A 27,854-nucleotide genomic window follows, 5' to 3' on the forward strand; every position below is an offset into this window, starting at 1 on the left:
TACTTTTCACCTGGGACGTATATATACGCACTGTCCCTTCGCACTTAGTGACGCTCTGACAGCTCCGTCACTGTGGCAGCCTTAGGCCTGAACACCAACAGTAATTTTACTGGTCAAACGTCGTTCCCTATACGATATCCTTCGCCCGGAGCCTCATCTATACTGCGGTACTTCGTGTCAGGACCACCCCCCTGACTTCCTTTCTCCTCAGTCCCCTGGTTAGGTTCTCCTCACAGTGCACCAACTGTCAGTCTCCTTGTCACTTGAGCTCCCGCTGGGGACTGGAATCTTCTGGAACCCTCCTGTCAAATTATAGCTTTCCCGGTTCCCTTTAACTCTGCCCCCCATGACCAACGGTTTCTTAGCCCTAAGCTGATGTCAAGTCCTATACTCACACTCCTCCCTTCCCTACACTCCCCCTTCCTTTGTCTATTGTCGTCCCTGACAATCATCTTCCTGTACAAGATCATTGCCAGCGCCCACCTTCCTCTTTCTGGGGTGTCCGTGGTGTCGGGAACCTGACCTAGGACTACTGTCTGCTTCACATCTTCCATCTCTTTGTCTTTCACTTGGTTACCAGTCATGGTCGGCGTCTCGGTCTCCCAGACCTTCTCAACTCATAGACCCCTTCGGTCTCACGTTTCCTTTGGTCACACAGACCTTCTCTTACCCGGACCTGTTGCATTTTCTTGTGCATATTATACATCAGAAAAACGTTATAATATCACAAGTACCCCATTTTTATATATACCGTATATATTTTTTTTACTATTGCTTTAAAACCATCACACAAAAAACAGTAAAACAGAAAGGACTTTCTCCCCCCTTCCTTGGACATGGACACTCCCTCCCCTTTGATTCTATTACATCCCCACTATATCAGGAAAGACCCCCCCTTTTTAGAAGATCAGAAGAAAACAAAAACATTAACAACATTCTCATTTAACTAGGGCGCAAATTGTCCCCATAATCTGCATAACGTTGCTGCGAATGCCCGACAGTCCACGCCATCTTCTGGTGGTCGGTAGCAAGGGACCCCACAGCCATGGAGCTCCCGGGATGCGGGGAGTGTCCTTAGAGTTCTTTCTATGTGGGCTCGTGACGTTCGGGTTCCGCGAGCACGGCTACCGCATAGTAGCTGCGGGGGCAGTATTCCTTATAATAGGACACCAAGTCCCCCTCTTGCAAAGCTCGGCCATGGCGAATAGAGGTCACATTGATATAAACTTTCTGGCCGGTAGCAAGATCTTGAATAAACCCGTATCCTTTTGGTATATTGGTGTACACGAGCTGTCCCAAGGATCGTCTAGCCGCCATGCCAGCCTCCCCCTTTGCATGGAGCAGGTTCCATACTTCCTGCTCCCTGGCCTTCTTCTTTTACACAACTTCTGCGACCCAAACCGAGGGTCCGGTGTAAGCCCGGGAGTCCAGTGGGCGGGATTTAGCCGGGGGTGAAAACAGGGCAGAGGCGGCGGATGATGTCAGCGGCCCAGCAGCCGCTGGGGCAGGGTGGCGGATAGGGGCAGTCAGGTTTTCCAAAGGTTGGGCCACAGGGCCTGACAAATAGGCCACAGCCAGTTCCAACGCCGGCATAGCCGCGGCCGCAGGGTGAACTGCATCCGGAGCTTCAGCTGGAGCCGGCATAACCAGAATAACGGCCGGTTTTGGGGAGGATGTCGCCACTTGCAGGGGGAACGCAACAGCGTCTTCTGGAGACAGGCTCTGCACCGGCGACACCGGGCGTGGCGTCACCGGGCGGGGTGGCTCAGGGCTAGGAGTGGAGACCCCACTCATCTCCGCATAGACAGTGGGGTTTTCCTTGGCCAGACTTTCGGGATCACAGGAGGCCTTTGTGCTGCGGCTGAGTGGTGGGGGCCGCTTGCGGAGCCTCTGGCAGGGCCAGGGGAACTCTCACCTTCCCCGGCGCCGCGGTCTCCGTCACATCTTTCCGCGGCTGCTCCTGCAGTCTCCGCTCTTCACTCCACTGTCCGGTGGGGCTGGCCTCCAGGCTCAGAGGTTCCGCAGAGAGGCTCTCTGCTGGTATCTTTGGCGGCCGCTCCCGTGGGATCCGCCATGGCTCCGCTCCTCCACCCGAGATCAGACTGGCTGCTCGTGACTTCGAGGTATAGATCTTCTGGTGAAGCTCGACCTCCCACCGCCATCGCCACTCCAGGCGGCCGATGCCTCGACAACCACAGCGTCGCATCCCGTCCGGTGGGCAGCAATCGAATGGCGCCAAACAGCCGTACCCAATCTTATCTTCGGTGCCACTCCCTCTGCTGGGTGGGGCGACGGCAGGCCTTTCCACCCACCTGCCAGGGTCCAGTATGTGGGAGCGTCGGCCTCCTGGTACATATCGCTGTCCCCAGGGGTACGTAGGAGGGGGTCCCAGTCCATCCAGAACAACTACAAACACCCGGACCTCTCCTCTGCGCTGAAGCAGCACCGCCATCTTGCTCCAAACCTGGTACCGCCCCGGATCCTCTGCTGGCAACGCAGATACGCCACAGCGCTCCCAATTTGTAATCCACAGGTTGGTAATTTGTAATCCACAGGTGTTTATAATCCAAACAGTGCAGTCCAAGTCCGTTTCCATTCCTCAGAGGCAGGCCTTCCGCAGAAGATATTGTATTAGCGGCGTTGATCCTGCCGACTACGCCAAGTGTAGGGTCGGTAGGCCGGGCTGGGGGGGTGGTCCCTCTGTATACCGCGCAGTGACGTACAGACATAAGATGGAGACAAGTTTCGGGTGCAACAGGTCCAAGTTTATTCTCTCGCCGTCCACACGACGGCCTCACAGCACACCACAATACTCTTCAAGGCTCTCCGGTTACAGAACACATCGAAGTATCGTACTTTTCACCTGGGACGTATATATACGCACCGTCCCTTCACACTTAGTGACGCTCTGACAGCTCCGTCACTGTGGCTGCCTTAGACTTGAACATCAACAGTAATTTTACTGGTCAAACGTCGTTCCCTATACGATATCCTTTGCCCGGAGCCTCGTCTATACTGCAGTACTTCGTGTCAGGACCACCCCCTGACTTCCTTTCTCCTCAGTCCCCTGGTTAGGTTCTCCTCACAGTGCACCAACTGTCACAATCTCCTCGTCACTTGAGCTCCCCCTGGGGACTGGAATCTTCTGGAACCCTCCTGTCAAATGTATAGCTTTCCCGGTTCCCTGTAACTCCGCCCCCCATGACCAACGGTTTCTTAGCCCTAAACTGATGTCAAGTCCTGTACTCACACTCCTCCCTGCCCTCTAATGTCAATTCCAGGTACTGCACGTCACCTACACTTTCCTAGCTGTTTTCCCTCCTGTCATAACTGACATCCTGCCTGACAAGTGCAAACCCCTTTGAAACCTGACTAGTCAGTCCGTCCGTCAGGTCACCTTCCCTACACTGTGTGAAAAGAGGCGTTATAGTGGGTTTTTATGCTTGGCTGCTGTAACACACTAAAAGACGCTTTTTATTGCAAAAAAATTGTTTTTGCATCAACATATTTTGAGAGCTATGATTTTTGGATATTTTGGCCCACAGAGTCATGTGAGGTCTTGTTTTTTGCGGGACGAGTTGTCGTTTTTATTAGTACCATTTTCGGGCACATGACACTTTTTGATTGCTTTCTATTCCAATTTTTGGGAGGCAGAATGAACAAAAAACAGCAATTCATGAATTTTTTTTTTGGGGTGGAGTTTATACCGCTTCGTGTGTGGTAAACTTGATAAAGCAGTTTTATTCTTCAGGTCAGTACAATTACAGCGATACCTCATTTATACAATTTTTTAATGTTTTGGCACTATTATACACCCCCGTGTGCGCGGCCGATCGCGAAGACATACTATACCGTCCATGCTCAAATTGTGCTGGGTCACATGGACAGTATAGTACGTTATATGGCAGAGAGTCACACTTTTTTTATTCAGAGCCATCAGGTGGCCCATACTATTGTCAGAGGGCCATCAAGCATCCCTCATTCTAATTTTAGAGGGCCAGCAGCCAGCCCTCAGTAAACATTTTTGGAGGTCCAGCAGAAGGCTATTCTGCAATATAAGTTATCCATCTGAGGTGTGAAAATTTTCTTTTTCGTATTGATACTGTAAAGTTTAAAACTTGAAGAGTCAGCAGGCGGCCCTCACAATTTATACAGGGCGAGCAGGCAGTCCCCACTATATTTAGAGGGCCATCAGGCATGTTGTGGACAAATGAGACCAAGATTGAGTTTTTTGGTAAGGCCTGTTTCACACTTCAGTTTTTTCTGTCAGTCTAAATCCACCAAAATAGTGGAAAACGGACCCGCAGGTGGACTGACAGAAACGGGGGACAGCGGATCGGCGGATGTACGGATCCGCCGATGGTAAAAATTTAAAGGAACTGCGGCAGGAAAATTTTTTTAAAAAATTAAAAAAATTAATACCAGTCATCTCGCGGGATGGGGCTGGAGATCGCGCGATGTGGCTGGAAATCGTGCGATGAGAGATGTGGGGCTGGAGATCGCGCGATGTGGCTGGAGATCGCGCAATGAGAGATGTGGGGCTGGAGATCGTGCGCGAGGAATGTAGGTTGCGGGTAAGGAGAGAGAGAGAGAATTTTCAACCAGCAGCGACACTTGATTCAGGGTTAAAAGGCAAAAATGCGGATCCGGACTGCAAAAAAAGTTGCATGGTCTGTTCGGTGATCTCTGCGGACACCAAAATTTTGGCGGATCCGCAGAAATAAGGATGCAACGGACAGTCATCAGTCAAAATCCGCCGATAATGAAAGTCAATGGGGAAAAAAACAGATCCGCAAGGAAAATTGGCGGATCCGTTTTTTTCACAAAACGGCGGATCTTGACTGATTGTGAAAAACTGATGTGTGAAACAGGCCTAAAGAACATTGTGGAGACACGGGGGAACGGCCGGCTCCTAGGCCCGCTAGCTGAAACCGCATGGACCAGGGATCGTCCCACCGCACGTCCGCTCTCACTTTAATGTGGGCAAAAGGCTAATCAGACAACAGAGATTGAGGGTAAAACAGTGTGTCGATGCTTAATTAAACCACAAAACAGGCAGATAACACATAGAACAGTCCCAACACAATACCCAAGATGGTGCACATTACAGAGTCTCACACTTCCCCTGACTCACCGGGATAATGGCAGCTGTTACTTCAGAGCTTCCAGGGTCGACTACCCCACCTTGGGCACACACACACAGAGGAGGTAACGACAAGCATAGGAAGATGACAGTCCACTGAGGTACAATGGCCAGTTGACCCGAGGGTCACAATCTGGCTTCATCTTCCAAGGTCAATTACCCCACCTGTCGAACGCACTCTAAGAGAAGGTAACAACAAGCATAAGAAGATGACAGTCCATTGAGGTACAAGGGCAAGTTGACCAGAGGGTCACAACCTGGCTTCTCCAAAACATCTCCATGGAGACAGGTGACTGGCAGGTCGTAATCCTGGCTTTTTACATACGTATCCATGGCTCAGCAATGGTCAATGGAGCAGATCTGTATTCTTCCAACTGGGGCCGAAGTCCCCTATGTTGACATCCTGTAATAATAAGTCTGTGTTCCTTGTGATGGAGCCATGATGTATTGGCTGCTGTCCTGTCTCTGGATGTCTTGATGTCTTGGCTGAATTTCTGGCTCTCTCCCTCTGTCTCATAGAGACATATCTCAACTCTTTTCATGGCTGTCAAGTGTCCTTCAATCCAGCATCACACATAAGGGGAAGAATGATGATGATCATGTCACATTGTTTGGTTATGGTTATGAAATCTATTTGCATAGATTTTACATCACTACTAGTCATCAAGGAGAACAGCACAAAATGTTACTTTAAATTATTAAATCACAAAAAATGCCCCAAATAATGAAATAATGTTAGTTTCCCTCATACACCTTGGGGAAATAATATACCACAGAATCAACTATTCACTTTTATGGTAACCATATGATATAAAAAGACAAGGTACCACGTAATGGTATATAATATTATAGAAATGTACTTTTATTAACAATAATTAAAACAACATTACAAGAAAAGGTGCTAGATTAGTAAACGAGGGACTTTATAGCCATAGGAAATCCACTAACTTAATAGATACCAAACATAATGAGGCTAGTTTCACATGACAAAGTAATCATTTTATCTTAGTACTAATGGATAAAAAAGTACCTACAGCGTCCTAATATACAGCGCCCTCCCGAAGAAGCAGTGCTAAACGCGCGTCGGGCAGAGGGACGTTCAGGGATCTCCACTCACCTGCTGTTGATATGTTTCCATGCATGTTCATACATCACATTTTCACATTATCTCCTAACACTATTGTGTATGTGCACTGATGATTGTTGTTGGTTGTAAGTAGCTGCCATGTCCTTCATATTGTTATGCCAGTTTGGCTCCAATCTTATTATATATTAGGACGCCGTGGTACCTTGTCTTTTTATATCATATGGTTACCATAAAAGTGAATAATTGTTACCTTAAATGCCAACTTACAAGTCAATATTACAGGCTTACACTACCAGTAATAAACACTTAAATTCAAAAGTCAACATATAAATAACAGTCTGTTCTATCTGGCTTTCTAAAAGTAGTCATCTGGTTAATTAAGATACAATGCTGTGTTTTCGCATACATCATTCTACTGTTTACTGTAAATGGAATGAGGCCTACTAATAAAAGAACAGTAGTTACAGTCATATATGGTGGAGGTTCAAAGATATTTTGGGGTTGTTGCTGCCTCTGACCCTGGGTACCTTGCCTTCATGCAAGGCATCATGAAATGTGAAGATTCCCAAACTATTTGGGGTTGCAATGTAGTGCCCGGTATCAAAAAGCTTAGTTTGCATCCTAGATCATGGGTCTTCCAGAAGGACAATGATGCCAAACATACTTCAAAAAGCACCCAGAAATAGATGGCAACAAAGCACGGGAGAGTTCAGAAGTGGTAATTCCAGCTCCAGTAGCATATAGTCTCCCACCACTACATCTTACAGACAAAAGCTACAAAAAAATTGTGAATGGACACATTAAATCAGTTAATCATGCCTGCTTTGAAGAATTTCTGAGTACAGATCACTGTAAAAAAAAACATGAATCTGTCATTGAGTGCATTAAAAAAAGCAGCAACAAGGCTTAGAATTTATAAGGCAATAATCCCTGACTAGATGCCTGTCATATACTATACTTACTGCTACACTTCACCCTACACAATTTACAGATAAGAGCAGTATTATTGTAGAGCTAAGAAGAGATTTGAACCGGTCCTGAAAATATTTTTTCTTGTACGTGGCAGCAACAAACTCTGGAGCAACGTAAGCACCATTGCCATCTTTGATGAATTTCAGAGTACTGATCACCATAAAAAATGTATCTGTCAATGAGTGCATGGAAAAAAGCAGCAGCAAGGTTTTTAATTTATGAGGCAATAATCCCTGACTAGATGTCCCTAATGCACTATCACTACTGCCACACCTTACCGTACATGAAGTGCAAATAAGAGCGGTATTATTATAACAGAATAGAATCTATTTTAAATAACCTTGAAAAAAGTGATTAGTTTAACGTAGCAGGCAGCATCAAGGACTGTTATTTCATCAACCCTGCTGGGAAATATAGTTGAGCATTTCACATCTACTCAGCCTGATATGGAGGAGACCAGGATATTCTGTACTTACTGTACAAAGTCTCCTGTCCTGGCTGTAAAATATATGTAGTGTGAGAAATCCTTATGTAACAACCACCTGACAGACCACAACAAGGCACTGGATCATATATATTGCGAATAGAACCCACCGGCTCTTTGGTTTTCAAAAATGTTTCCTCAACTAGAAGATGAAGCCTCAGAAAAGCATGTTTTCACATTACTAAGGAGTGGATCTCCTACACTGGTAAAGCATATTCACTGAGTGCCAAAAATTAGAAGGAGGCACTCAATTACCCGTTTAAAGAGGAGGGCCTCAGAATTTTTTTTCTCTCAACGTAAGTGTATAAGAACTTTGTTCTGGCTCTAATAGACTTGTATTGAGTTGTGATGTTCAGATCGCCCAGTAAACACAGCAGATCCATCCTGCAGAAGACCAACCAGAGCAGCGCTGATAAAAGATGATTGGTTGGTGAGTATAAGAGTCGGAACAGGATACTTAGATTAGTTGCACCACTCCAGGGCTGCAATAAAAAAAAACTGGACTGGTACTTTAACCCCTTCCTGACATGTGCTGTACATATACTGCTCTGTGGGAGTTGCGTTCCCGCAAAGAGAAGTATAAGTATGGGCTCATGCTGAGAGCCACCGCGATCAGGTGTGAGTGTCAGCTATATCTGAAAGCTGACTTCTTGCAGTAACGCCCACGATTGGTGCTAGCACCGATTGCGGATGTTTAACCCATATCTTGCCAATGTCAAAAGTGACATCGAGGAGCATCACACAAGGAGTGAGCTCCCTGTCTGCTCCCATCAACACAATGCATGGTGACCCCCAACCATGGCAAGATGGCCACGGGGTCCTTTATGGTCGTGCTGAAAAAGTGGCTTTTGAGCGCTTACTCAGAGCAGGAGCTGACATGCCTCCTCCTCGGTCCATCAGACACTGCTCTGATGCTCTGCAGTGCAGAAGTATTGCAGAGTATCAGATCAGCGACCTGTCAATATACAGTTAAAAAAAAGTTATTAAAAAGTGTAAAAATATTTTAAAAAATCACCAAAGAACAAAAAAAGAAAAAATATTCCAATAAATACATTTATTTACAGTGGGGCAAAAAAGTATTTAGTCAGTCAGCAATAGTGCAAGTTCCACCACTTAAAAAGATGAGAGGCGTCTGTAATTTACATCATAGGTAGACCTCAACTATGGGAGACAAACTGAGAAAAAAAAATCCAGAAAATCACATTGTCTGTTTTTTTTCATTTTATTTGCATATTATGGTGGAAAATAAGTATTTGGTCAGAAACAAAATTTCATCTCAATACTTTGTGATATATCCTTTGTTGGCAATGACAGAGGTCAAACGTTTTCTGTAAGTCTTCACAAGGTTGCCACACACTGTTGTTGGTATGTTGGCCCATTCCTCCATGCAGATCTCCTCTAGAGCAGTGATGTTTTTGGCTTTTCGCTTGGCAACACGGACTTTCAACTCCCTCCAAAGGTTTTCTATAGGGTTGAGATCTGGAGACTGGCTAGGCCACTTCAGGACCTTGAAATGCTTCTTACGAAGCCACTCCTTCTTTGCCCTGGCGGTGTGCTTTGGATCATTGTCATGTTGAAAGACCCAGCCACGTTTCATCTTCAATGCCCTTGCTGATGGAAGGAGGTTTGCACTCAAAATCTCACGATACATGGCCCCATTCATTCTTTCATGTACCGGATCAGTCGTCCTGGCCCCTTTGCAGAGAAACAGCCCCAAAGCATGATGTTTCCACCACCATGCTTTACAGTAGGTATGGTGTTTGATGGATGCAACTCAGTATTCTTTTTCCTCCAAACACGACAAGTTGTGTTTCTACCAAACAGTTCCAGTTTGGTTTCATCAGACCATAGGACATTCTCCCAAAACTCCTCTGGATCATCCAAATGCTCTCTAGCAAACTTCAGACGGGCCCGGACATGTACAGGCTTAAGCAGTGGGACACGTCTGGCACTGCAGGATCTGAGTCCATGGTGGCGTAGTGTGTTACTTATGGTAGGCCTTGTTACATTGGTCCCAGCTCTCTGCAGTTCATTCACTAGGTCCCCCCGCGTGGTTCTGGGATTTTTGCTCACCGTTCTTGTGATCATTCTGACCCCACGGGATGGGATTTTGCGTGGAGCACCAGATCGAGGGAGATTATCAGTGGTCTTGTATGTCTTCCATTTTCTAATTATTGCTCCCACAGTTGATTTCTTCACTCCAAGCTGGTTGGCTATTGCAGATTCAGTCTTCCCAGTCTGGTGCAGGGCTACAATTTTGTTTCTGGTGTCCTTTGACAGCTCTTTGGTCTTCACCATAGTGGAGTTTGGAGTCAGACTGTTTGAGGGTGTGCACAGGTGTCTTTTTATACTGATAACAAGTTTAAACAGGTGCCATTACTACAGGTAATGAGTGGAGGAAAGAGGAGACTCTTAAAGAAGAAGTTACAGGTCTGTGAGAGCCAGAAATCTTGATTGCTTGTTTCTGACCAAATACTTATTTTCCACCATAATATGCAAATAAAATGAAAAAAAAACAGACAATGTGATTTTCTGGATTTTTTTTTCTCAGTTTGTCTCCCATAGTTGAGGTCTACCTATGATGTAAATTACAGACGCCTCTCATCTTTTTAAGTGGTGGAACTTGCACTATTGCTGACTGACTAAATACTTTTTTGCCCCACTGTATGTAAAAAAGTACACATATTTGGTATTGCTGTGTCCAGTACAACGTAAAAAAAAGCAAAAAAGCTATGCTTTATCATTATACCGCAAAACAAAAAGTCCAATAAAACGTGATAAAAAAGAAATGTAAATTAAAATGGTAATGCAGAAAAAGAAATCTTGTCCCGCAAAAAGACAAGCTAGTAGAAAGCTAGTGGAAAAATAAAAAAGTTATAGCTCTCCGAATAAAGCGATGCAAAAATAATTTTTTCTATAAAATAGTTTTTATTGTGTAAAAGCGCCAAAACACATAAAAACTATATGAGAGGGGTATTGCTGTAATCGTACTGACCCGAAGAATAAAGCTGCCTTATCAATTTTAACACACGTGGAACTCTATTAAAAAAATTCTGAATTGCTGTTTTTTGTTTATTCTACCTCCCAAAAATTGGAAGAGAAAGCGATCAAAAAATGTCATGTGCCCGAAACTGGTACCAATAAAAATGTCAACTCCTCCCGCAAAAAAAAGAAGCTGTCACATGACTCTGTGCGCCAAAATATGGAAAAATTAGAGCTGTCTAAATATGTTGATGCAAAAACTAGTTTTTGCAAAAAAAAGTGTCTTTTAGTGTGTAACAGCAGCCAAACATAAAAAAACCAGATATAAATCTGGTATTGCTGGAATGGTGTAAAAAAATAAATAAAACCAATTCTTCACCTGCTGTATATTTGTTCAATCTGCCTCCCAAAGATCGCAGTATGGCTCAACGCATATTTATCCTGCGCTCTGCACTGATCACTTACATCGGGGTTTCTATGTAAATCTCTGAAACATGTGATTCATGCGGAACCCCTGGAGGAAGTTTCCCTATAATGAGGCAGTTGGAGGCACTGTGGATGCCATAGGACCTGTGATCCAGCAGTGTCCGTCTTGTTAAGCAAGCATAAAAGCGAAAAGGACATCGCTGAACAGAGGCTAGATGGTGTCCAGAGTAACTCTTCTGCCTCATAATAGTGAATGGATCCATTGAGGTTTCATCTGTCACGTCACTCAGAGATTTACAGTAGATGGAAACGCCAAAGTAAGTGACCAGCATAAAGCGCCGAATAAATTTGATCCTAAGTGTTATGTAAAATATTCCCAATATAAGCTTCAACTCAATACACAAAAAAGCAAGTCCCCACTCAGGTCTGTCATCTCTCAATGGAAACATAGGGGGCTACCACATTACTAGTTACTCTTCTGAGCCCCAGTGTGTCTAAACCACAATTAGCACCAACATGTGTGACTTTTCCTAATTTACTAGTGTGTGTCTACAGAAGCATGAGCTAGGCTGGTCACTAAAATGTACAGTAGTGGGCACTGGTCACTACAATGACAGTTTATCAATTTTCACTCAGTAACATTAAGTACTGCTTGATTCTGGAAAACACCCATGGATTTAAAATCATCACTACACCTGTAAACAAATTCCCAAAGATCTATAATTTTCAAAATGGGGTTGCTTAAGGGGGAATTTTGCTTTTCTAGCACTTAAGGGCTCTCTATATGGAGTCTGCAAACTATTCTAGAAAAATCTGGGCTCCAGGAGGCAAATAGCGTTTCGTTCCTCCTGAGTCTCGCCATGCAGCTAAGCAGTACTGTACAGCCATATATAGGGTATGTCTGCATTGATTAAAAATTGTGAGAAAAATTTTGGTGGCAGTACCAGGATAAAAATATAAAATTTGGGACTAACTCACAATCTTATTGGTAAAAATGTAAATTATTTTTATGCCCAATGGTATAATATTCTGTGACACACCTGTGGTGTTAATATAAATGCTGCATCCCTAGATGAATTCATTGAGAAGTGTAGTTTGTAAAATGGGGTCACTTATGGGGGGTTCTGGCACCTCAGAGGCTCTGCCAATGTGACATGGCACCCCCAAACTACTGCAGCAAAATCTGCACTGTAATACGGCGTGCTTCCCTTCTGAGATTTCCACTGTGCCTCAAAAGTAGTTTTCAACCACATATGAGGTATCTGTGAACTCAGGGGAAATAGCATAACAAATTGTGGGATTAACTTTCGCCTGTTACCCCTGCGAAAATACAAAATTTGGGGCTAAAATTATTTTTTTGTGGGAAAAAAGTGATTATTTTTATTTTCACATCTCAACATCATAAACTTTTGTGAAGCATCTGTGGTTTAAAGGTGCTAACCATACATCTAGATCAGTTTCCTGAGGGGTCTAGTTTCCAAAATGGTGCCACTTCTAGGGGGTGTCCATTGTTTAGGCACATCAGGGGCCTTCCAAACTACAACCGCTAATTATTAAAATTTTACATTCAAAAAGTTAAATAGTGCTCCTTCGCTTCAAAGCCCATTCATGTGCCCAAACAGTAGTTTTGTCCCTCTAAGGCTAGTTTCACATTAGCGTTTTTTTGCGCAGCGCATCGGGCGCATAAAAAACGCAAAGAAAAACGCAAAACAAACGCGCATTTTTTTAACGTCATGCGCACGCTGATGCGTCAAAAAAACGCAGCGTTGCTTGCGTTTTACATGCGTTTTTGCATGCGTTTTCGTTTTTTTTATGCACATGCGTTTTTAGGTGTGTCATTTTTTCCATTGTCTAGAGAACATTCTAGACTTGTTTAACTCAAAAACGCATGCGCAAAAAAACGCAACCGTGCGCAAGACCATGCGCACGCATGCATTCCCACAGACTTCAATGTGTTGTTTTTGCGCATTCCGTGCGCAAGCGTGCGCATGCGTTTTTTTGACGAGACAGGGCGCACCAAAAAAATGCAACATGTTGCGTCTGGCGCGCCTGGCGCGAAAGACAAAAAAACGTATGCGCACAAAAACGCAAGTGTGCGCAAGGCCATGCGCACGTCATGTTAAACACAGGTGCGCAGTGCGCATGCGCACGGGTGCGCACGATGTGCTGCGCACAAAAGTGCAAATGTGAAACCAGCCATATGGGGTATTGGCATGCTCTGGAGTAATTGCACAACAAATTATATGGTCTATTTTTGCCTGTTACCTTGTGAAAGTGAAAAAAATTAGTCTAAAGGAAAATTTTTGTGAAAAAAGTTAAATGTTCATTTTTTTCTTTCCACATTCCATTAATTCCTGTGAAGCACTTGAAGGGTTTATTAACTTCTTGAATGTGGTTTTGAGCATGATGAGGGGTGCGGTTTGTAGAATGATGTCACTTTTGATTATTGTCTGTCACATATGCCCCACAAAGTCACTTCAAACGTGAGATGGTCCCTAAAAAAATGGTTTTGTAAATGTTGTCGTAAAAATGAGAAATCGTTGGTCAACTTTTAACCCTTACAACTTCCTAACAAAGAAAAAATTATATTTAAAAAATTGTGCTGATGTAAAGTAGACAGTGGGAAAGGTTATTCATTAACTATTTTGTGTGACATGATTCTCTCATTTAAGGGCATAAAAATTAAAAGTTTGAAAGTTTCTGACTTTTTCACAAATAAACATAAGTCATCTCATGAAGTACAATATGTCACGAAAATAATCTCTGAATCAGTGAAGCATTCCAGAGTTATGACCTCATAAAGTGACAGTGGTTTCAATTGAAAAAACTGGCCTGATCCGGAAGGTGAAAACAGGCTTCAGGTGACGGAATTAATCTTTTCTCACATAGCCAGGAACTGGGATAGAGCAGTATAGAAGATCAAAGGATGCTGCTAATTAGGCTTCCACCAGATGGAGTAGTATATGTGCAGCATTTTTTTTCTGCAAAAAAAAAACAAAACCAGAATGGTGGCAAGAAAACCAAATATGTGCATTTTTGTCATTTATTTACATGCAGTTTTTGCACTTTTAAACTTTTCAGTAGAATGGATCAAAAGCGCTGCAGAAACACTGAAAGAACCGACATGCTGCATCCTTACAAAAATGCAGCAGGGCTCAAAAAAAAAAAATCAGCGTGAAATTTCAGAAATCTCAAACACGATGACTAAAGTATGCAGCAAAAAACATTGTAAAAACACAACACCATGTGTGAACTCATCTTGACTGTTTGCAGCTAACCTCTTTAATGTTACACTCAATCCTAAACTTACATTCCTTTAGTACTTATCATTTTTCATCTTTTTGTGGTGCTTTAAGTATTCTCAAAAAGAAGTGCAACCAGTTATGCGTGTCTGTGCTCATGCAGGAGCTAGACAGAAGTTGAAACAAGAACTAAAGGACAAAACTTTTATTATCAAATGTAAAAAAAGTTCTGAAAAACAAAGAAAGAAAGAGACAGCTGTGACTAAAGTTAACAAGTTTAAAAATGTTTTTCTTTAGTTTAAAATTATAATACTATATTGCGGTGCAATGCACAAACAGATTGCACATATCTCACAGCATACTAAAAAAAAAATAGTCACGAAAATAGTTTCTTTTGAAATTCTATGAGATTGATGCAAATGTCACTTTGTTATAAGGAAGTGGTAGCGTTGTTATTTGAGATTGTAGCAAAGTAAAACAAAAGTGTTGCCTTGAGAAAGTAAGATATTTAATACTTCTATTTGGCAAGAAACCAAAATTTACTTTTTCTCCCACCCTAGTGCCAATAATTGGGCTTCTATCAAATGATACTTAAAACAATCAAAGTTGCAAGAGTTTAATGTTTTCAGATTAAGAGTGAAGGAACCTCTTCAACGCCAGCCAAAAGTCTAATAAATGTATGCAATTCTCATGATCTACTAAATATAATGTATTATTTAAACTTTGAATATTGGCAACAATGGCAGATGTCCATCTCCCTGTGATAATCTGCAGGCTGCTTCCGGTCCCCTGTAGATGATCTATTTTCCTTCCCTTATAAGAAATTCCCCTCCGCAAAGCTACACCAAAGTGGCAAGTAATGGCACTCCTTCCTGTCATGGGAAATAGAATGTAAAAAATTGCCTGCTTTTTTTAATATTCTCACATGCAAGGAGAGAGAGAGAGAGAGAGAGAGAGAGAAGTGAGAGAGAACTGAGAGAGCAAGAGAGATAGAAGAGAGAAAGAAAGAGAAAGAAGAGAAGAGAAACAGAAGTGAGGGAGGGAAAAGTGAAGGTCTAATACATGTTTACGATAATAAATACAGTGGCATGTAAAAATTTGGGCACCCCTGGTCAAAATTACTGTTGCTGTAAACAGTTAAGCAAGCTGAAGATGAAATGATCTATAAAAGTCATAAAGGTAAAGATGACACATTTCCTTTGTATTTTAGGCAAAAAAAGCTATTTTTTTTTTGCATTTTAAGAATTACGTAAAAGAAAATGTTCCGATGCAAAAGTTTGGGCACCCTTGGAGAGTTTTGTGCTCAGATAACGTTGACCAAGGTTTCAGACCTTTATTAGCCTGTTAGGGTTATGGCTTGTTCACTATCATCAGTAGGAAAGGCAAGGCTTTATAAAAGCTCAGCATCCTCTAATCTTGTGACAAAAAACAGTGGAAGTCAAGATAATGTTGGAGGACCAAGCTAAATTTCAGTGAGAGCTGTTCATAGGATTGCTAGACAGGCAAATCAGAACTCCCGCTTGACTGCAAAAGACTTTCAAAAAGATTTAGCAGGCTGTGGAGTCGTGGCACATTGTTCTACTCTTCAGAGAAATTTGAACAAATATGGCCTTCATGGAAGAGTCATCAGAAGAAAATCTCTCCTGTGTACTCACCATAAAAATCAGAGTCAGAAGTATGCAGAAGTACATCTCAAAAAGACTGATGCATTTTGGAAACAAGTCCTGTGGACCGATAAGGTTAAAATAGAACTCTTTGGCCACAATGATCAAAGTTGTCTGGGGAGAAAAAAGTGCACAGAATGTCAGAAAAAGAACATCTCACCAACCATTAATCATTGGGGTGGATCAATCATGCATTGAGGTTGTTTTGCAGCCAATGGCATGGGGAACATTTCACGAGTAGAGGGAAGACTGGAATCAATGAAATTTCAACAAATTCTTGATGCAAACATAACATCATCTGTAAAAAAAACTGAAGTTGAAAAGAGGATGGCTTCTACAAATGGATAAAGTCCTAAACACACGTCGCAATCCACAATAGACTACCTCAAAAGGTGCAAGCGGAAGGTTTTACAATGGCTCTCACAGTCCCCTGATCTGAACATCATTGAAAATTTGTGACTAGACCTCAAAATAGCAGTGCATGCAAGACGACCCAGAAATCTCACAGAGCTAGAATTTTTCAAGGAAGAATGAATGCAAATACTAACTATGCAGGGTGCACAAACTTTTTCATCAGAACATTTTTATTTTTGTAATTTTTAAAATGTAAAAGATGCAAATATATATTTTTTTGCCTAAAATGCAAAGGAAATGTATCATCTTTAATTTTAGGCCTTTTAGTTATTTTTTTTAAATTAACTTTATTCATGAAAAAAAACTTTTAGAGTTGATATAAACTACATAGCAAAAATATGCAAAGTGTTTGTGTACAGTTCTAATAAAGTAAACATTGAAGAATAAGCCTACCAATATTGTGGAGAACATTTTGATGTCCATACTTAATCAAACCTAAGTGTAAGTAAATAAGTAAGTAAAACAAAGTAATTGTAGTACAGGAAGATAAGAAAAGCAAACAACATGTAAGAACATACACTAGGCTACTAATTCTATTGTATCAAGTAGCAGGGATTTCACCGCAGTTCAGTCCGTCTGGGAACGCAGCCTCAGTGACCGGCAGTAACCTCAATGACGTCACCGCTATTCACTGATGCTGCAATCGCAGCAGCTCATTCATCAGTGGGTCTCAGCCTGGACAGTCGCATTTTGGCACCATCCAGGTTGAAAGCTATTTATCCCAGACATGGAATACGGCATGGGACAGAAAGTCGGACAGGTGAGGGATATTGTTGTTTTTTTTCTTTTTGTTTTATTACAGGAGACAAGGGCTTCAATGGAATTGGGGTTAGGTGAGTATAACAGTGTTTGTGATTTTTAAATAAAAATGGAAAAGTGTGTTTTGTTTTATTTAAAATAAAAAACTTTATTTTGGCTATGTCTTTATTTACCATATACTGTAACTAAAGAATTAGTAATGGATAGGTGTCTTATACACGCCTCTCCAATACTAAGTCATTGGCTTAATGTCACCTGACAATGCATAGGTCACATAAACCCCCCAAATATGAACGTAACTTGCCACCGCTACAGGGCAAGTGTAAAGAGCAGGGCAATGCGCCAGAATTGGCGCATCTAATAGATGTGCATTTTCAGGGCGGCTGTGGGATGCTATTTTTAGGCTGGGGGGGCCCCTTACCAGCCTGAGAATACCAGCCCCAGTTGTGTGCTTTAGCAAGGCTGGTTGGCAAAAATGGGGGGACCCCACGCTGTTTTTTTAGATTATTTATTTAAATAATTAAAAAATATGACATGTGGACCCTGTATTCTTGATAACCAGCCTTGCTGAAGGTTGCAGCCCCCAGTGAGTTTTGCCTGGCTGGTTATCAAAAATTCAGGGGAACCTACGCCGTTTAAAAAAAAAATATTTATTTACAGTGCAGGGATGGCTGATGAGTACTCCCATCAGCCGGTCCTGCTCTCGCTGTTATTAGCGGCAGCAGGTGTCAACTGATGGGAGCAGTAGTCCCATGAGCTGACACCAGTAATCAGAGGTAAACTTTATACCTCCGATCACAGCTTCTGGCTCACACTGTCTTTTGACAGCATGGGAACCATGGCTGACTGACCGGCCAAGAGATGTAGTATGATCAGACCATGTCCCTGTATGGTCAGACACAGCCATTACACAGTGCACTGCAGGGGCACATTTATAAGATTATCTCAGCACAGGAACATTTCTTTTAAACACATCCAATAGTGGAAGTTATTATTATTTCAAAATGTATTGATTAAAGAGAACTTTTGTTTGTATTAAAACCTCTTTAATGTGTTATTAATGTCTCTCTAAGTACAGGGTGGGCCATTTATATGGATACACCTAAATAAAATGGGAATGATTGGTGATATCAGCTTCCTGTTTGTGGTACATTAGTATATGGGAGGGGGTATACTTGGTAGGAAATGTGGATTAAATCTGCCCTTCCATGACAATAAAGTTACAGATGAAAGTAAAATTATACAGTGGTTTATTCAACGCGTTTCAGGGTTCCAGTGACCCCTTCAGGAATTACCACATACAATATATGTATAATAATTTTACTTTCATCTGTAACCTTATTGTCACAGCAACGTGGATTTAATACACATTTCCTACCAAGTATACCGCTTCATATGGTCGGTGTTCAGCCTGTGGACCCGCAGCAGCAGACATCTTTGCAAGCTTGCATTCAGTTTCACCAGGTGAGCAAATTTCTTGGTGATTTCTCTATCTGGTTTTGGAATAAGACCCTATTTGCGCTTTGTGTCTCCTTTCTTCTTCTCAAATATATGGGAGGGTGGGAAAATTTTCAAGATGGGTGGTGACCATGGTGGCCATTTTGAAGTACGCTATTTTGGATCCAATTTTATTTTTTTCATGGTAAGAGGGTCATATGACACATCAAACTCATTGGGAATTTCACAAGAAAAACAATGGTGTGCTTGGTTTTAACATAACTTTATTCTTTCATGAGTTATTTACAAGTTTATGACCACTTAGAAAATTTGTTCAAAGTACTGCCCATTGTGTTGGATTGTCAATGCAACCCTTTTCTCCCCCTCTTGACACACTGATAGCAACACCACAGAAGAAATGCTAGCACAGGCTTCCAGTATCCATTGTTTCAGATGCTGCACATCTCGTATATTCACAGCATAGACAATTGCCCTCAGATGACCCCAAAGATAAAAGTCTAAGGCTAGTTTCACACTAGCGTTTTTTTGCGCTGCACGTCATGCGCTATCTTGCGCATGCACATTGCTCCCCTATCTTTAACATGGCGGGCACATGGAATTGCGCTTGTACGCGTTCATGTGCGTTTTCGTGCACTGCGTTTTTTCCAGGTGTGCGCCCAGGCACGCCAGACGCAGCATGTTGCATTTTTCTTTGCACCCAACTGCTGCCAAAAAATGCATGCGCACGTTAGCGCACGGAATGCACAAAAAAATTACAGTCTATGGGATCACACGCATGCGCTAGGACATGCGCACGCATGCTTTTAAAATCGCATGCGTTTTTAGAGTTAACATGGCAACAAACTGGTTAAATCGCATGCGCAAAAAAACAGCAAACGCATACAAAACGCTTAATGCGTTTTTTGTATGCGTTTGGAATGCACATGAGGTGCAGCGCAAAAAAAACGCTAGTGTGAAAGTAGCCTAAGGGGGTCAGATCGGGAGACCTTGGTGGCCATTCAACTGGCCCACGACGACCAACCCACTTTCCAGGAAACTGTTCATGTAGGAATGCTCGGAAACCTCAATAAAACTGGTTATCTGAAATTGCTACATTTTGATGTGTTTCCCTCTTTATGCACTGAAGATGGCACGTTCCCTGAGTTTTTCCAGCAAGATACTGCACCACCACATTATGGGTGTCAGGTCCGAGTATTCCTACAAGGAATCTGACCTCCTTAGACTAGCATTTCTTCTGCGGTGTTGCTATCAGTGTGTTAAGAGTGGGAGAAGAGGGTTGCATTGACAATCCAACACAATGGGCAGCACTTTGAACACATTTTATAAGTGGTCATAAACTTGTCAATAACTCATGAAAGAATAAAGTTACGTTAAAACCAAGCACACCATTGTTTTTCTTGTGAAATTCTCAATAAGTTTAATGTGTCACATGACCATCCGCTCATTGGAAAAAATAAAGTTGGATCCAAAATGGCCGACTTCAAAATGGCCACCATGGTCACCATCCATCTTGAAAAGTTTTCCACCTTCCATATACTAATGTGCCACAAACAGGAAGTTGATATCACCAACCATTCCCATTTTATTTAGGTGTATCCATAGAAATAGCCCACCCTGTACTTACAGTATGTTTTGAAAGTAATAGTGTAGATGCAGGGCACAGAACAGTTAACAGTTAATTAGCCTTGTAGATGGGAGTAGGTTTTTTTCAAAGAAATAAAAGAGTTATTTCCTGGTTAGAGTGAGTCAGCAGTGAGTATTGAAGTGAAGAGAGTGAAATCAATCACAGAGAGTGTGTCAGACTGGGCATACTCAGTGTGTGTGCAAGGAATAGATTTTCTAAGGTAGCAAGTCCTGTAACTGTACTGGATAAAGTGGCTGTCTGCCAGAATCCTACTCCATACTGATGAGGGGCTACACCCCAAAACAGCTGTCTGTGGATGGATACCTGGCCTTGGTAATTCCCTTGTCATATCTGTAAACTCATAAAGAGCTGGATATTGACTTAAAGGGCCACTTAATATGGTGGTAATGGTGGTTTCCGAAAGGAGCTACCCCTTGGCTGGGTCCTTCCCTGGAGGAAGATCTGGCTAGTCCCGTGTTTGAGACTCTTAAATGAGGCTCCACGGACTTTATTTGCATATTTGTATTTCCCAGGGAGCATTGCACCTAGGATTTCACTGATTGAGCGCCTTTTCCGGCTGCCGCAGTGTTTTCTTTGACTGCTCTCCCTGAGGTCAGTGATTGTTTCGTGATGTTGAATTTTAAAATAGTGAGAACATCTTGGATCCTGGGAAGAGGAACAGATGAGGGAGGAAAGCTCAGCTGCAGCGGGTACAGTCAGAAGCCCAAGGATATACTGTATAGCTGTTGGTAACCCTGAGATAGCACAGTCAAAGTAGGACTGAAGAGGCAATGTGTAGGCTGGTCCTGGGAGTCATAGTGAAGAAATACAGTTCTTGTCAGGCCGGGGAAGGGATACCGCATGTAAGTGGGCTATGGTTAGTTAGTTGCCATTTTGCTGAAATGCTGTTACTAAATAATGACGTGCCACATCGTGTTCTTTATGTCTGTGCCTCTGTGTAAGGCCGGGGTCACACTTGTGAGAAAATCGCACAAGTCTTGCGTCTCAATATCCGGCACTGCTGCCGGCACTTGGACCAGAGCGCTCAGCTGCATAGAAATACATGCAGCCGCACACTCCAGTCTCAAGTGCCTGTGGCAGTGCCGGGTATTGAGACGCGAGATTCGTGTGAGTTTCTCGCAAGTGTGACCCCGGCCTAAAACAGAAGATGTGAACAACAGGGTTTGTATCTGCTACTTACTGTATATACAGTATGCTTTACCTGTTCACCTTATTTTTATCAAATGGACTGAATCCTCACTTGCTATAGCTTAGCATCTGGGATTACTGGGTTATTAGAGGGTATATGACCTAAGTGCAAAACATCTGAAGGGAATGACATCAAACACATACACCCAGAGGAACCCATCCCACTGGTGTCTAAGGTCGCAACGGATATCATAGTAGGGACTTAGGTTGTAGCAGGGGCCCTAACGATAGCTCATTTGGGTCACAAAGAAGATAAAATGGGATGCAGCATATCTTCTAAAACCAGTATATTGGAAATTGCTAAACATAAAGAAGGAATTACAATTATAAAATATTATTGCTCCTTCCACTTTAAGGTGTGTTTGTAATCTGTGACCTAGAAGTGAGGAAATCAACTAATGTGAGTTTCATAAAACAATTTATTTTTGCTAGGTTGAGTAGACTCAATATTAGATCCAAAATATCTATGGAAAAAAGAGAGGTGCAATTGTGGATGTTGTAAGAGTATCAACGAAAGCTCAGTGTCCTCTTGCCAGAAAAGCTTGCGCTTTCTGCCAGCGGTTTATTTAACTGGAAAAAAAACCCCTTCATTGATTACACATTTGAATATTTACTGTATTTCTTTCCAGCTTGCGCTTTTATGCCCACAGAAACTGCTTGATCAAATGGCATTGATTATCTTGCTTGCCAAGCCAAAGAGCACTACTTCAGAGGACTTAAGAAGCAACAGACAATAAATTCAAAGTTGTGAAAGAGCATAGCGTGCCTGGACTCATGTCATAGTTATACATTAGAAATATATTAACATAAAAAATCAAAATTTCCAGCAGCTGTTATAAATATGTGATACGGATTGGCAGAAATCGTAATTTATGGTTATAGAAAGCACCCATTGTAAATGTATCAATGTGTAAAACAATTAAAATGTAATATTAAAGCACCTTCTATGATTATCACATGTGTATAATGCAGGAAGCACATGTAACTACCGTACCTCCCTTGCAGGAATGAAGAAAGGTACAAAGAGAAGTGGGGGACATAAGGGGTGACCCTTATGTCCCCCCACGTCTCTACTGTTCTTCATTCCTGCTTTTCTCTTATTTGCTTATTTTTTATGTCTGATCTTTTACAATCGGTTTTAGTAATTTTGGATATGTATTTGCATATCCTGGGCTTTTTAATGCTCAAATGGTAATTTTTGCATCCTGTATAACCTTCAGGACTTGAGTAATCAGTATAGTGATGTGACTGATGTTTCTATTTCCTTATAATTGTTTGTATGTTTATTTGTATATTATTTGGGCATGATTAATGTCTTATACCGTAATTGTATGTTGTTTTTGTCTTTGTATATTTAATAAGTAAAGATGAAGTTTAAAAAAAAGTGTGGACGGCTACAGTTTTTTGCACCTTTGAAAAGAAAGACACTGCTGAACAGAGACCAGACATAGTATAGAGTAACTCTGCTGCCTTATAGAGAGTGGATCCCTCAGGGGTTTCACCTGAATCATGTAATTTGGAAATTTAGATTGAAACCTTGATATGAGTGCCCAGCGTAGAGCGTAGGATAAATGTGATCCCAAATGTTATGTGAAATTTTCATAATAAAAGTTTCAACTCAATCCACAAAAAAGCCCCCACTCAGGTCCATCATCTGTAAGAGTGGTGTACTGTACTATCGTGTTCCCGCCTCTGAAGTCACCGATCACGTTATAACACAGTGTGAACAAGGTTATGCATCTTTTATTTATATATACATGATAATTTGTAATGTATAAGTAAGATGTCTAGTGTAATGTATAGAGTAAGGCAGATGTTAGGCTTCGGATATAGGATAGACTCAGGGATAGTATTATAAGTATAATATGTATAATGTATGTAAATGTAATACATATTGTTTGTGAAGGAGATCTGCCAGCTACATATTGTAGGCACAGACATAGTTAAGATTTTGGGCTAGCCCATGGTGGGATGGACAACTCCAATAAGTGTGCAGGCAGCTATCGATCAAGGCAGTGGGAAGCCTTACTGGAATCTCTTGTGGACAGTCCTGAAATGTCTGAAGCCTAGGGCTCGGTACAGATACTAGGGAGAGTGCCTTGTCCTCTAGCGTAGAGGAAGTTGGACATAGAACCGTGTTATGGGAAAGTAATGGATCCTGGGTGCACTGCGGGACTGGAGAGGAAATACCTGGAACCAGTTAACGTGGGGAAGGTGCAGGAGGAATGGATAGTGATGCTGGAAACGTACTGTACTAAGGAAACAAAGAATAAGAAATGTGCCAGAAACTTCATCTTGTAATCTGATGAAATTGAACTGTCTAGTAAACTTTTGCTTGTTGAAATGAACTGTGTGTCCCCTGAGTTATGTGCAGCAGCTCCTGTGGATGGAGGCCTGGAGACAGCTGAGGCCTGCAGCCTATAAGTGAATGTGATTCACACTACACTTGACAGCACTTTGGGACTGGGACCTAATTTTCCTGTAAAGTGCTGGGGTGATTTGAAGCAGCAGCTTGACCATGGTTTAACGTCCGTAGTTAGTTTACACATCTGTCAGTGGAAATATAGTGGGCTTCCATTTTTGCTGGTAGCATAAAAGCTCTGGAAAAGCGCTAGGGCTGATTGCCCTCCAAAAGAAATTCAGCAAATTCTGAGCTCCCAAATCCAAATACCCCCCTTCCTTCTGAGCCCCAGTGTACCTAAACAACATGCAGCGCCTACATGTTTGGCATTTCTGTAGCAATGAGAGCCCAGTTAATTTAAGGGGTGTGTGTCTCCAGAAGCTAGAGCTGGGTACGATGCATGTGCACTATAATGTACAGACGCTATAATTGTACTGAGCACTACAACTACTGGGCACTGCAATGTACGGACAATACAATGACAGATTTACAATACATTCAGCAACATCCACGACTACTTGTTTCTGGAAAACACCCATGATGTCAAAATCAGCAGTACACCTGTAGATAAATTTTCGGAGGAGTGTAATTTTCAAAATAGGGTCACTTGAGAGGGGATTCTGCTCTTCTGACATTTAGTAGCTCTGTACATAGAGTCTGTAACTATTCTTCAATAATTTGTTCTCTGAGAGTCTTACAGTGTTCCTTCCCTACCGAGTCTTGCTAGGCAGTACTGTACAGACACATATGGGGAGTGCCACATTCAGCACAAATTATGTGACAAATTTGATTTGATTTTTACCTATTTCCCCAAGTGAAAATGTAAAATCTTGGGCTAAAACAAAAATTTTGTGGCAAAAATGTAATTATTTTTTCTTCACTGCCCACAAATGAGATATGTGGTGAGCACCTGCTGGGTTAAAGAGGCTCACCTCACCTCTAGATAAGTTCACTGAGGGGTTTAGATTCCAAAATGGGGTCACTTGTAGGGGGTTTCCACTGTTTAGGCACACCAGCGGCTCTGCAAATGCGACATGGCCTCTGCTATCTATTCCAGTCCATTTTGAGCTTCAAAAGTCAAATGGTGCTCCTTCCTTTCCAAGCCCTACCGTGATCCCAAACAGTAGTTTTCCACCTCATATTGGGTATTGGCATGCAAAGGAGAAATTGAACAACACATTGTTCAGTCCATAATCTCCTGTTACCCTTGTGAAAATGAAAAATTTAGGGCTGAATCAATATTTTTGCATTTTTTTATTTTCAAGACTCAATGTTCTAAAATTCTATGAAACACATTCCCTTCCAAGGCCTGCCGTGCATCCAATCAGTAGTTTTCCCACCACTTTTGGGTTGTCAGTTTACTTAGGAGAAATTGCACAACAAATGATATGGTCCATTTTCTCCTGTTACCCTCATGAAAATGAATAATTTGGTGCTAAAGAAATATTTTTGTGGGAAAAATGGGATTTTTTTATTTTCACGGCTCAACTTTACAAAATTCAGTGAATCACCTACAGCTTCAAATTGCTCAGCACACCTCTAGATAAATTCTTTGAGGGGTGTAATAACCAAAATGGGGTCACCTGTGGGGATTTTCCACTGTATAGGAGCATCAGGAGCTCTTGAAACGCAACATGAATGATAAAGAAACATTGGTCAGAATTGAAAAACTTGGCCATATCAAGAGGGAGAAACAGGCTAGGAGTGAACGGGTTAAAGAACTTATCTCTTCAGAAGCAAATTTAACAAACCATAAGAAAGGAGCCCTAGGGTAAAACGGATCATCTAAACTAAAATGAAGCTAATAAATTGTGGTGTAAATGGCGCTGAACCTACAGGTATAGTGAATTTGACTAAATGGCAATTCACTATTAAAACAATTACTCACATTATGCAGCTCTTGCTAATTCATTATAAAACTGGAAACACGAAGCATGGCCCCGATTCATCAAGACTGATGTTTTTATACCTGTCCTGATGAGGGGGTAGGTGCCACGCACCTGATTCAGTAAGAAGCGGATGTGTTGTGAATTCGCTTTCTGGCCTCCCTCTGGTTATTACTGAAGGTAGTGGATCTGGTCAAATTGACAGAGGGGTTGCGAATTCTCTTTCTGGGCTCCCTCTGGTGGTTACTGGAGGTAATGGAGCTGATCTGATTAACAGTGGCTTGCCACCTGATAATGAGGCCGACGATTGGAGATCTGGGGTTTCAGATTGGGATTTAAGACAGCCGACTCCCTCTATCCCTGCTGGTGATTTTCTTCCTGCCTCCTGAGGTCTTTGTTTCCAGCTCAGTCCCTGCATGTTCAGCTGTGTTCATTTGCTATTCTGTTTACATTTGATCTGGTTTTGTCTATTTCAGTTTTGTGTGGGTCAGCCAGCTCCGGCTGGGGCTGTGCTGAATCACCGTCCATATGTTACTGCTTGTGCCAGTTTGTTTTTGTCCCTTATTAGATTTTCCTCTTTTTGCTCTGCTTTCAGAATATACCAGAGTGCTGATATAGTGGGCGAAGTCGTGCGACTTCAATATTTTTTGCATCAGACGTGTTGGACTTTTTGCAGAGTTTTTTGCGTGATTGCAGACAATGTCTTTCCTTTCCTGTCCTGTCTAGTCAGTGTGGGCCCCATCATTTGCTCAGTCTATTTTCCTGCCTGCATTTGTGTTTTCATCTTGTCTCACTGACAAGATATGTTTGGGGGCAATCTATTCCTTTGGGGTCTGCTCTGGGGCAGTTTAGATTTCCCCTTTCTTGCTTTAGGCTTAGTTAGCTCTCCGACTGTGCCGAGGCGTCCAGGATCATCGTAGGCATGGTCCACGGCTACTGCTAGTTGTGTGGATAGGATCAGGGGTCTGCATTCCGCTTAGCTATTATTATTTATTATTATTATTATGTGGGTCGCCCTCCCAGGGCTGTGGGGTACTCGGTATCGGGCCGGTATCAGTGGGATGTGTCACAGCAGCGGTGATCCGGACCGTGGGACTGGGCGCCCAAGTAATAGGAAGATGTGAATGGTGGAATGTAGTTAGATGAATAGTTCATGATGCCACCTGTGGCGCTCGGCAAGGGAGATGTTAAGCCGACGCTGCATGCAGATCCGCTGGGACTGATGGTATGGTGCAGCAAAGATGTTATAGCCCTCCACAGGCAGGGCTGTTGTCCCAGGGCAGTGTAGATGTGGAGACACTTAGATGGTGTAGTGTTTGGAGCAGGGGAAGTAGCAGTGCCAGGCGGACGGACGCAGGAAGGAATGGAGGACACCAGGGCATGTACTTCCAAAGCTTTAGTCACAGTCTGTAGTGCCCGCTTCTGTGCCGTGTCTTCCGGGTCAGGGACTCAGTCAACCTCCAGGCAAGATGGAATGCTCCCTTCCAACACTCCGCCAACTTATGTGCCTTTTCTGAACGTCTCCTCTATAGCGCCTATTAGTGTGAAGATCTCCTAGTACTGAGTTACACTGGAGTTCCTCCTGACAGATGTTCCCAAGAACTCTACTTGTACGGCAGACAGCTGTAGCCTGCTTCGGGGACTCTCTACTCCTGAGTCCCGGCTCTCTATCCGTGTTGCTGTTGTGCCCTCAAGTCTTAGATGGGAGTAGTGCATTTACAACCCACTACTCCACCGGTGTCTGCTGCAGAACCATTAGTGTCCATACAACCTCGGGGACCAGGCCCCGTCCTTGCGCTTAGATCTTCTAGGCAGGGTTCTTCCTCTAACCCACATCCTCTGTGTTCCCTTTCACTCCTACGTTCCGTACTTGTCTTTCTCTCCTATGGAAGTTCAGGCTTCAGTTCAATGTCTTTCTCCTTCTTTCCTTTGCCAGCTGACTCAGATCACTGAGGCAGCTGCAGCACTCCTTCCTCCATCCCTCTTCCAGGGATCTCCTTTCCTCACTCCTCTCTGAGTGACTTCCTCCCTCAGACTGACCTGTAATCCTAAACCATACCACTCTTTTCTGTGTATTCTCAACTCCACCCACCTCCCAGCACG

Source organism: Dendrobates tinctorius, unplaced genomic scaffold (assembly GCF_039654945.1).
Source record: "Dendrobates tinctorius isolate UK_male_01 unplaced genomic scaffold, ASM3965494v1 ptg000016l, whole genome shotgun sequence".
NCBI lineage: Eukaryota > Metazoa > Chordata > Amphibia > Anura > Dendrobatidae > Dendrobates > Dendrobates tinctorius.